The sequence below is a fragment of the Eumetopias jubatus genome, unplaced genomic scaffold (assembly GCF_037043125.1).
Source record: "Eumetopias jubatus isolate StellerSeaLion01/CBP00866 unplaced genomic scaffold, mEumJub1_p1.0 scaffold_4, whole genome shotgun sequence".
Taxonomy (NCBI): domain Eukaryota; kingdom Metazoa; phylum Chordata; class Mammalia; order Carnivora; family Otariidae; genus Eumetopias; species Eumetopias jubatus.
This window is the reverse complement of record NW_028274810.1, coordinates 1,055,131-1,066,218: the sequence shown is the minus strand read 5'-3', so window position 1 is coordinate 1,066,218 and position 11,088 is coordinate 1,055,131.

Sequence of the window (11,088 nt, the reverse complement as noted above, 5' to 3'; positions counted from 1 at the left end):
ATTAGTATTTTTATTTGCTTTGGGTGGAATTATTGAATCATATGGTATGCATTACATAATGCATAGAATTGTCAAATCACTATGTTGTACACCTGAAACTAATATATCATGTCAACTATACTTCAATAATAAAAAGACTCAAAGTAAAATTCACAATAATTAAATCTCATGTGAAATTTGTAATTGAAAAAAATTTTTGATAAGAAAATCAAGATTTGGGATGCCTGGGTGGCTCAATCAGTTAAGTGTCTTCCTTCGGCTCAGGTCCTGACCCCAGGGTCCTGGGATCAAGTCCTGCATCAGGCTCCTTGCTCAGTGGGGAGCCTGCTTCTCTCTCCCTCTACCTGCTGCTCCCCCTGCTTGTGCGTGCTCTCTGTCTCTCTGGCAAATAAAAAAATAAATAAAATCTTAAAAAAAGAAAAGAAAATCAATATTTTTTTTACAGAACATAGAGATGAAATATTTGACCTGAAAAAAACTGAACTTAAGACTCAAGGAGAGAAAGGGGAGAAGTAACTGATTTTTTAAAATTCCCTGATTCCTTATAGGCATTTTTAATTTTTACAATTTTTGCCACATGCTATATGGATGTTTCTAGTTAGAAACTCATCATGGTTGTTTCATGGGCTATTTGTAGAAAGTTCATGTATAATTTTCTAAATAAATTTTTTGACTGAGGGAGAAAGAAATTGGAGGGTGAGTGGGGCAATGTCATAATGGAGAAGGAGGAGGAGACCAGGGGAGGAATGGAATATGCGTTGCCCTGGTGACTTGTCTGGACCCCAAAGAAAGTCCAAGTTCAAGTTCCAGAAGAGCTACATAGTATTTGTCTGAGAAATGGTGTCAGAATATGAGGCAGAGCCACTTTCTCTCCCCTCCTCCCATCACCAACCATGCAACTAGCACAGATTTGATTTCCAAGATCTCTGGGCAGCAAGAGAATGCATGGTGGTGGGAAAAAAAATACTGGGATGCAAGCAGGCCAGGAAGAGTCTAGAACAGGATGGTAAGCAGATTTCTTGTTTTATTGTTTCATTTGAGGAGCAGATGGCAAGGAGAGTAGCTGGGGAGTGGATTAGAGTCTGTGGTTTGGGGATCCCAGGGCAAATAACAGTTGGTCTCAGAGGTCAGCAGATGGAATTAGGGGAGAGGATTCAGCCTTCTGAATCCCAGGGCAGAGTGACCTACCAGCCCAGAGCTCAGAACCTTCCCTGAGACAACTCAGCCCCTTGGGCAGGCCCAGCAAGGGGAGCAGGAACAGGAGGAAGGTTTTGGCCACTCAAAACTGTCCCCAAGTCTGTGCTCCTTGGCTCAGGGTCCACTTCAGCAGCAGCCTCCAGACGACTGACCGCTGCCCCCTCCACAGCAGCAGGAGCCCCCTGAGGGCTGGCTGCAGCAGCCAGAGCTCTGGTGTCTGTGACGGTGGGACCTGTGTCGCCCGTGGTGGCTCAGGAAGCAGCCGCCACCCCCAGAGCTGCAGCAGCCCCCAGAGCTGACACTACAGCAGGAAGAGACTGGGGGGCACTTGGGGGGGCACTTGGGGGTGGGACACTTGGGTGCGGGACACTTGGGAGGGGGCTGGCACTGCTGCTGGTTCTGCTGGCAGGACATCTCAGCTGGCGGGGTCAGGACCTGAGGGAGAGTCATACAGTCAGACCCAGGACCCAGAGCTCTCCTGCCCCTCTCACCCTCTTAGCATCCTGTATAGTCATAGAAGCATCTCCATAATCCAGCAGCTGCATGACTTTCCTGTACTCTGGCATCATCTCTTTGGATCCTCAGTGGAGCCTTGTAAGTCAGACATGCACTTTCCTCCAGTATACAAGGTAGTAAACTAAGACCAAATCACATTACTAAACATGTCCAAGGGTCTAAAGCCTTGTAAGTGAAGATGGAATGCGTTCCAACCATGCCCTCCAAATCTGAAGTTGTTCGATTAATAGGCCACTCGAGGGGCTATTATTTCTTAAAGGAAACATACAGTAATTATGGCCTCTTGTCATAACTTCCAAGATGATTTTATTCTGTGAGGTCAGCATTGCAAAGGATCCTGGAGATGGCCTGCCTCAGTAAGCTCATTTAAAGAAACTAATAAGCATCTCAGCTCCTGCAATGCTGGGACTTAAACCCAGCCCCCTGATCTCAGTCCGGAACCCAGGTCACCTCTCTCCACCTCCTCATGCTGATAGGTTGGCAAGGTAATTATCAGGTTTGCATTATCCTCATCAACACAGGAAGTTGGCAAACATGTTCCCAGACTCATGGATAGGCAGGTTTAACAAGCTCAAAGGAGCCTGAGGTCCCTGTCCATAACCCTCCTTTGCAGGGAGGAGAAACAGGGCTGTATTTTTAAAGGTGAGCTCCCTCCTGAAACCTGTCAGAGGATAGCCCAGGGTCTGTGCTTCAGTGTCCCCATCTTGAATGGCACACCACACTGCAGATGCATTTGCTTTCTCCAGAGCTCAAAGGCACAGCTATCTGGTTCTTCTCCTTATGTCCCCAAGTGGTGCCAGATTCCTCCCTGCACTCCTTTCTCAAACCCTCTTCCTCTGACATAATGGGTCCTTTTCCCCCAAAACTCTACTCCATCTGCCCCCCTGCTCTGATTTGAGCTCCCTCTGTGAAAGGCACTGGTCCTGGTCCCAGGGAACACTTACTGGTGTACAGGCAGCACTGGGTCTGTCAGCACCTCAGGAGAGGAGTGTATGGAGGTGCTCTGACCCTGAGGCCCTTTTATCCCAGATTTGGGCTCTGCCCTCAGCCTGTGAGACAGGACCTGGGCATGAGGGGACTGCTTCCTGCCAGCCAGAAGTTCCTGTGACAGGTGGTGACTGGCAGCTCCTTCCTGCCTCCTTGCATGGGGCTCAGAGCAGCTGCTTCCAGCTTGGAATAGGGCTGCTTAGAAAAAAGGAAAGACAGAATTGTGGAAAATTTACTTTGATCTTCTGCCTCATTCTCCTTGGCAAGTGCCACCTGGAAGGCCTCATAGTTCCTGTTTTGGACCTTGGGCCCCAGTCCCTCTTTCCTGTTTTTGTCATTATTCATACTTTATAATAGAGGAGACAGATAAACAAAAGTGAAATAGAGTCACTTTATGTACTTTTCACAAGGATGCACAGCTACCAGGTGGCAGACCCAGGATTGCATTCTGGGTCTGACTCTAGGCTCTTAAATGCATTGGATACACCAGGGATCAGCAAATTTTTCAATAAGGGGCCAATGACTAAATATTTTAGTCTTTGGGAGCCATAAAGTCTTTGACTCAACTACTCAATTCTGCCATTGTACTGTGAAAATAGCTGTAGATAATAAAGAAATGAGCATGGATGTGTTCCAACTAAAATGTTTCAAGTGTGTCCCAGTTTGGATGGTGAATTATACAGTTACACTATCAGTAAATGAAGTTTTCTCAAGGGCCTTCACTGATTCAGGATAAAACCTAAATTCCTTGTCCTTGCATTCAAATACCTATGCAGTATGAAGCTATTCTGTTTCTATGGTTTTTTTCCTTTGCTCCGTTAAGAGAAGAAATCTTTCTCTGAAGCTTAATTGGCCTATGAACTCTACTTTGGACTGGCTACTTTGTGCTTTATCTTTATTTTACTTTATGCGACATATCTCTGAATTCTTCTTCAGAGCGGGGTCTAGATCTGATATGTTTGCATCCCCCACCAGCATCTAGAGCCAAGACATGCATTTATAATCATTTCACTGGCATTTCATAGTACCTGAGAGTTTGCAAACAGCTTTTCCCTGTGAAGTAAGGCAATCAGATAAGACATGCACAGTGATGAGTGCTGACCATATCATCCTACAGAGATCTGCCTCTATGTTACTCATGGATGATGTTTGTCTTCAGGGCTCAGTTGTGGAAGGAGAGGTCAGGACATGGGTAGTAATACTCAGAAGCCCAGCTCACTGATTCCTAGAATGATGGACCTCAGATGCCATTGGGTCATGCTTCTGCCTCCAGGCAGGGAAGGCAGCACCCAAACATCAATTAATCTGATGTGGGCACAGGTAAAAAACCAGCAAAATGCTTGTAATATCATGCAGAGTCATTTGTAAGCCGTGGCTATTAGATTTCAATAGATTTATATTGATTTGGTATCCTTTCAACAGAAAAAAATGTTTAGTGACAAGGATGTGGTTTTCTGAAGTCATCTACTCATCTGTCTCCTATGTCCTTATAACCTCAAGGGATAGGAGGAAACACTGCTGAGATCCATGGGAAGTCATTAAAACAGTGCAAATTTTGCTCTTTTCCCTCTACTGTGCAGCCCTTTTCAGAGACAGAACCTTGAACATTATTGACTTTTAGTGTGTTCTCCTCCCTTTCAAAAATTGATAAATATGGGGTGCCTGGGTGGCTCAGTCATTAAGCATGTGCCTTCAGCTCAGGTCATTGGAATCAAGCCCTCCATTGGGCTCCCTGCTCAGCTGGAAGCTGCTTCTCCCTCTCCCACTCACCCTGCTTGTGTTACCTCTCTCTTTGTGTCTCTCTCTGTGTCAAATAAATAAATAAAATCTTTTTAAAAATGATAAATGTGTCTAATTTAAAAATTAAAAACCTATGTAAAAAATAGCACCATAAATAAGACAAAAAGAAAAGTGATCCATTGGGGAAAATTACAATATATTTGCTAGGAATATAGAAAAACAATTCTTATAAATCAATTGGACAAAGGACAGGAACAGACAATACACATACCAGAGAAGAAACACAAATGGCCAAAAAGAAACTGAAAATATGTTCAGTATTACTAATCATAAAAAAACTCATCTTTTTATGGTATAGGGTGTCTATCCAATTTACTCATTCATATCTGATTGGCAAAGATTGAGCGCCTAACAAATACTCAGTGTTGGAGAGGATGCAAGGAATTGGACACTCATGCTTCACTGGTATGAAAATAAATCAGTACACTAATTATGCATAACAATACAATGATTCATTAATTCAATACATTATGGTGTGTAAATGAATTAGAATGTAAAATGAGAACATTCTTTTATACTGTCCAAATATCTAAGAATTTAGCCTTAGGAGATAATGTAACTAAACTCAAAGGGTATGCAGCTTGCAGTGCATTAAATTGAACACAACCCAAGGAAGTGTTGAAAGCAAAGAACTTTTTATTACTTGTTACAAGTAAGGAGACAGAGAGATAGCTCTCAAAGCACTGTCTCTCCATGGGCTTAGTACAGGATGCTTTTATTCAATGCATTCGGGGTGAGGGCAGGGAGCTTGCATATACATTAAAGGAACTTATGGGGGTGCCTGGGTGGCTCAGTCATTGGGTGTCTGCCTTCAGCTCAGGTCCTGATCCCAGGGTCCTGGAATCGAGCCCGGCACCGGGCTCCCTGCTCTGGGGAAGCCTGCTTCTCCCTCTCCCACTCCCCCTGCTTGTGTTCCCTCTCTTGCTGTGTCTCTCTCTGTCAAATAAGTAAATAAAATCTTAAAAAAAAATAAAGGAACTTATGCATATTTTATTACTTGGGCACTTCTGTTCAACTGTGCATGCCTAGCATGCCAACATACTAATGCATAGATCCTATGCTCAAAGAAATGTTGGACTCCCCCATAGGAGGAGATCTTAGTACTATAATGAGCTAAAGGTAACTTTAGGACAACTCGGAGGGGCTTCTGCACAGATCCTCATCTCCAATCTGGTTCTAAGTGGCTCATGTAAGGGGCTATCAGGTGAAACATCTAGCTGGGCTTTCTCCCTGCTTTTATCTCTTCCCCACCCTCCCTCCTGCTGATAGCTTTCAGCCCTCTGACCTGGATAACTCCTTGTGGCATCCTAGCTAACAATATGGGATGATAAGAAAACAATATATGCATAAACATATTCCTTGTAGAAAAATACAAGTAATAAGAGTACAGTAAATTGTCACACCAATATTTTTATACTTTTTTAAAAATAACAGAAGATAAAAAGATTTAAAAATGTCTTTTTAAAAAAGAGCAAAATACATAAGCTACATAATATTTTTAAATGAACAAGATATGTATAAAATGTTAAAACTTTATTGAAAGAAAAAAATTTAAAAACTTTATCGAAGGATACTAAAGAAGATCTAAGTAAATAAGATCTATACAGGAGGAGGAGCAAGATGGGGGAGGAGTAGGAGACCTAAATTTCAACCGGTCCCAGGAATTCAGCTAGATAGGTATCAAACCATTCTGAACACCTATGAACTAAACAGGACATCCAAGAAAAGAATAGCAGCAACTCTCTGAACAGAAAAGTGACCACTTTCTGGAAGGTAGGACATGCGGAGAAGTAAATCTGAGGCGATATACAGGAAGATAGATGGGGGCGGGGTGGGGGCCTCCATCAGCCGGCTACCAGCAAGTGATAGAGCAGTGGAGCACAAAATCGGAACTTTTGGAAGTCAGCTGTGCTGAGGGACGTCGCTCCAGTGCCTAAGCGGGGGTAAAACCCTCTCTGGGACAGTGTGCTCTCAGGACCCTCGGAGTCACAGAAAGAATGGGGGTGCCTGAGTGCGGCAGATCTCCCAGGTATCAGAGCAGGGAAGCCGGCTGCAGAGAGGGAGCCGAGGAGTGGGCTCTCTGCTTGGGATTGCCATAAACTGTGATCCGCAGCACAGTTGGGCAACTGCTCTTCCAGCAGGGACCCAACAAGCGGCAGATCCGTGGAGACCCCCTTTCTCCCCAGGAAGAAGTGGCATGGGAGTGCACCACAAGAATCTGCTGGGTTTGGAGGCTCTAAACAGGGTCGTTTGCCAGAGACAGAAACACTCGGTCACAGGCCGGGTGAGCACGGAGTGGGGCCAGAGACCAGGGAGACAGGCATGATTGACTGCTTTTTCCCTGGGGGCCCCGAGTTCTCCACTCCTGGGGGTGGGGGGCGGATTGGGAGGCCGCCATTTTCAAAGCTGTACAGAAAGCTTGCAGGGAAAAAAAGCTACCAAGAGCAAACCCAAGCAGATTACTGAGCCCAGCCCCCAGCAAGGGCAGTGCAATTCTGCCTCCCACAAAGACCTCTCATAATCACTGCAACAGTCCCCTCCCCCAGAAGATCAGCAAGAACAGCCAGCCAAGACCAAATTTACCAATCAATGAGAACAGCAGAACTCCAGCACTAGGGGAATACAGCACATAGAATTCTTGGCTTTTTTCCCCATGATTCTTTTGTCTTTCAAAATTAATTTTTTCTTTTTCTTTTATTTTTGAATTTTTCTTTTTCCCTTTTCAACCAACATTTTATCAATCCCTTTTTTAAAAATCATTTTTATTTTTCATTTTTAGAGTCATATTCTATCCCTTCATAGTAGTTAACCTTATTTTTGGTATACATATAAGTTGTTCCCTCTTTAAAATTTTGAGATACAGTTGCTTCTAACAGACCAAAATATACCCTAAATCTCTAGTGTATGGCTTTGTTCTAGTCTCCTGACTAATCATGTTCTCTCCCCACCTTTTTTTAAAATTTCTCTTTTTTCTTTTTCCAACCAACTTCTTATCGTATCAATTCCTTTTATAAAATCTTTTATAATTTTCATCTTTACACTCATATTCCATCCCTTAATCATATTTACCCTTATTTTTCTACATAGGTAAGTTTTTCTTTCTTTAAAATTTTGGGAGGCAGTTTATTCTAACAGACCAAAATACATCCAAAATCTAGTGTGTGGCACTGATCTATTCACCAGCCTGATCATATTTGATCATATTCTTTTTTAAAAAATCTTTTTTTCTTTTTTCTTTCTTTCCTTTTCATTTTACCCAGTTTCAGGTCACTTCTGATTTGTTTAGGGAATATTTTTCTGGGGTCATTGTTACCCTGTTAGCATTTTGTTCTCTCATTTATCTATTCTCCTCTGGACAAAATGAGAAGACAGAAAAAAATCACCTCAAAAAAAAAAAAAAAAGAACAAGAGGCAGTACTGACTGCCAGGGACCTAATCAATACAGACATTAGTAAGAGGTCAGAACTATAGTTCAGAATGACGATTATAAAGATATTACCTGGGCTTAAAAAAAAAGCGTGGAAGATACTAGAGAAGCCCTTTCTGGAGAAATAAAAGAATTAAAATCTAACCAAGTTTAAATCAAAAAGGCTATTAATGAGGTGCAATAAAAAATGGAGTCTCTAACTGCTAGGATAAATGAGGCAGAAGAGAGAATTAGAGATATAGAAGACCAAATGATGGACAATAAGGAAGCTGAGAAAAAGAGAGATAAACAACAACCGTACCACGAGGGCAGAATTAGAGAGATAAGTGATACAATAAGACAAAACAATATTAGAATAATTGGAATCCCAGAAGATGAAGAAAGAGAGAGAGGGGCAGAAGGTATATTGGAGCAAATTATAGCAGAGAACTTCCCTAATTTGGGGAAGGAAACAGGCATCAAAATCCAGGAAGCACAGAGAACTCCCCTCAAAATCAATAAAAAATAGGTCAACACCCCGACATCTAGTAGTAAAACTTATAAATCTCAGAGACAAAGAGAAAATCCCGAAAGCAGCTCAGGACAAGCGGTTTGTAACCTACAATGGTAGAAACATTAGATTGCCAACAGACCTATCCACAGAGACCTGGCAAGCCAGAAAGGACTGGCATGATATATTCAAAGCGCTAAATGAGAAAAATGTGCAGCCAAGAATACTATATCCAGCTAGGCTGTCATTGAAAATAGAAGGAGAGATAAAAAGATTCCAGGACAAACAAAAACTAAAAGAATTTGCAAACAAGAAAACAGACATACAAGAAATATTGAAAAGGGTCCTCTAAGAAAAAGAGAGAGCCTAAAAGTAACATAGACCAGAAAGGAACAGAGACAATATACAGTAATAGTCAGCTTACAGGCAATACAATGGCACTAAATTCATATCTTTCAATAGTTACCCTGAATGTAAATGGGCTAAATGCCCCAATCAAAAGACACAGGCTATCAGATTGGATGAAAAAAAAAAAGACCCATCGATATGCTGTCTGCAAGAGACTCATTTTAGACCCAAAGACACCTCCAGATTGAAAGTGAAGGGGTGGAAAACAATTTACCATGCTAATGGACATCAAAAGAAAGTTGGGGTGGCAACCTTTATATCAGACAAATTAGATTTTAAACCAGACTATAATAAGAGATGAGGAAGGACATGATATCATACTTAAAGGGTCTATCCAACAAGAAGATCTAACAATTGTAAATATCTATGCCCCAACATGGGAGCAGCCAATTATATACAATTAATAACAAAATCAAAGAAACACATTGACATTAATACAATAATAGTAGGGGACGTTAACACCACCACCACAGAAATGGACAGATCATCTAAGCAAAAGATCAACAAGGAAATAAAGACTTTAAATGACACATTAGACCAAAAGGACTTCACAGATATATTCAGAACATTCCATTCCAAAGCAACAGACTACACATTCTTCTCTAGTGCCCATGGAACACTCTCCAGAATAGATCACATCCTAGGCCACAAATCAGGTCTCAACCAGTACCAAAAGATTGGGATCATTCCCTGCATATTTTCAGACCACAGTGCTTTGAAGGTAGAACTCAATCACAAGAGGAAAGTTGGAAAGAACTCAAATACATGGAGGCTAAAGAGCATCCTACTAAAGAATGAATGGGTCAACCAGGAAATTAAAGAAGAATTAAAAAAATCCATGGAAACAAATGGAAAGGAAAACACAACTGTTCAAAATCTTTGGGATGCAGCAAAGGTGGTCCTCAGAGGAAAGTATTTAGCAATACAAGCCATTCTCAAGAAACAAGAAAGGTCTCAAATACACAACCGAACCCTACACCTAAAGGAGCTGGAGAAAGAACAGCAAATAAAACCTAAGCCCAGCAGGAGAAGAGAAATAATAAAGATGAGAGCAGAAATCAATGAAATAGAAACCAAAAGAACAGTAGAACAGATCAACGAAACTAGGAACCAGTTCGTTGAAGGAATTAACAAGATTGATAAACCTCTGGCCAGACTTATCAAAAAGAAAAGAGAAATGACCCAAATAAATAAAATCATGAATGAAAGAGGTGAGATCACAACCAACACCAAAGAAATACAAACAATTATAAGAACATATTATGAGCAACTCTATGCCAGCAAATTAGATAATCTGGAAGAAATGGATACATTCCTAGGATGTATAAACTATCAAAACTGAACCAGGAAGAAATAGAACAGACCCATAACCACTAAGGAAATTGAAGCAGTCATCAAAATCTCCCAACAAACAATAGCCCAGGGCCAGATGGCTTCCCAGGGGAATTCTACCAAACATTTAAAGAAGAATTAATACCTATTCTTCTGAAACTGTTCTAAAAAATAGAAATGGAAGGAAAACTTCCAAACTCATTTTATGAGGCCAGCATTACCTTGATCCCAAAACCAGACCAAAACCCCATCAAAAAGGAGAATTACAGACCAATATCCCTGATGAACATGGATGCAAAAATTCTAACCAAACTACTAGCCAATAGGATCTAACAGTACATTAAAAGGATTATTCACCACAACCAAGTGGGATTTATTCCTTAGCTGCAAGTTTGGTTCAACATCCACAAATCAATCAATGTGATACAATACATTAATAAAAGAAAGAACAAGAACAATATGATCCTGTCAATAGATGCAGAAAAAGCATTTGACAAAGTACAGCATCCTTTCTTGATCAAACCTCTTCAGAGTATAGGGATAGAGCGTACATACCTCAATATCATAAAAGCCATCTATGAGAAACCCACAGCCAATCTCATTCTCAATGGGGAAAAACTGAGAGCTTTCCCCCTAAGGTCAGGAGCACGGCAGGGATGTCTACTATCACTACTGCTATTTAGCATAGTACTAGAAGTCTTAGCCACAGCAATCAGACAACAAAAAGAAATAAAAGGCATCCGAACAGGCAAAGAAGAAGTCAAACTCTCACTCTTTGCAGATGATATGATGCTTTATGGGGAAAACCCAAAAGGCTTTGCTCCAAAACTGCTAGAACTCATACTGGAATTCAGTAAAGTGGCAGGATATAAAATCAATGCACAGAAATCAGTTGTATTTCTATACACCAACAAGACAGAAGAAACAGAAA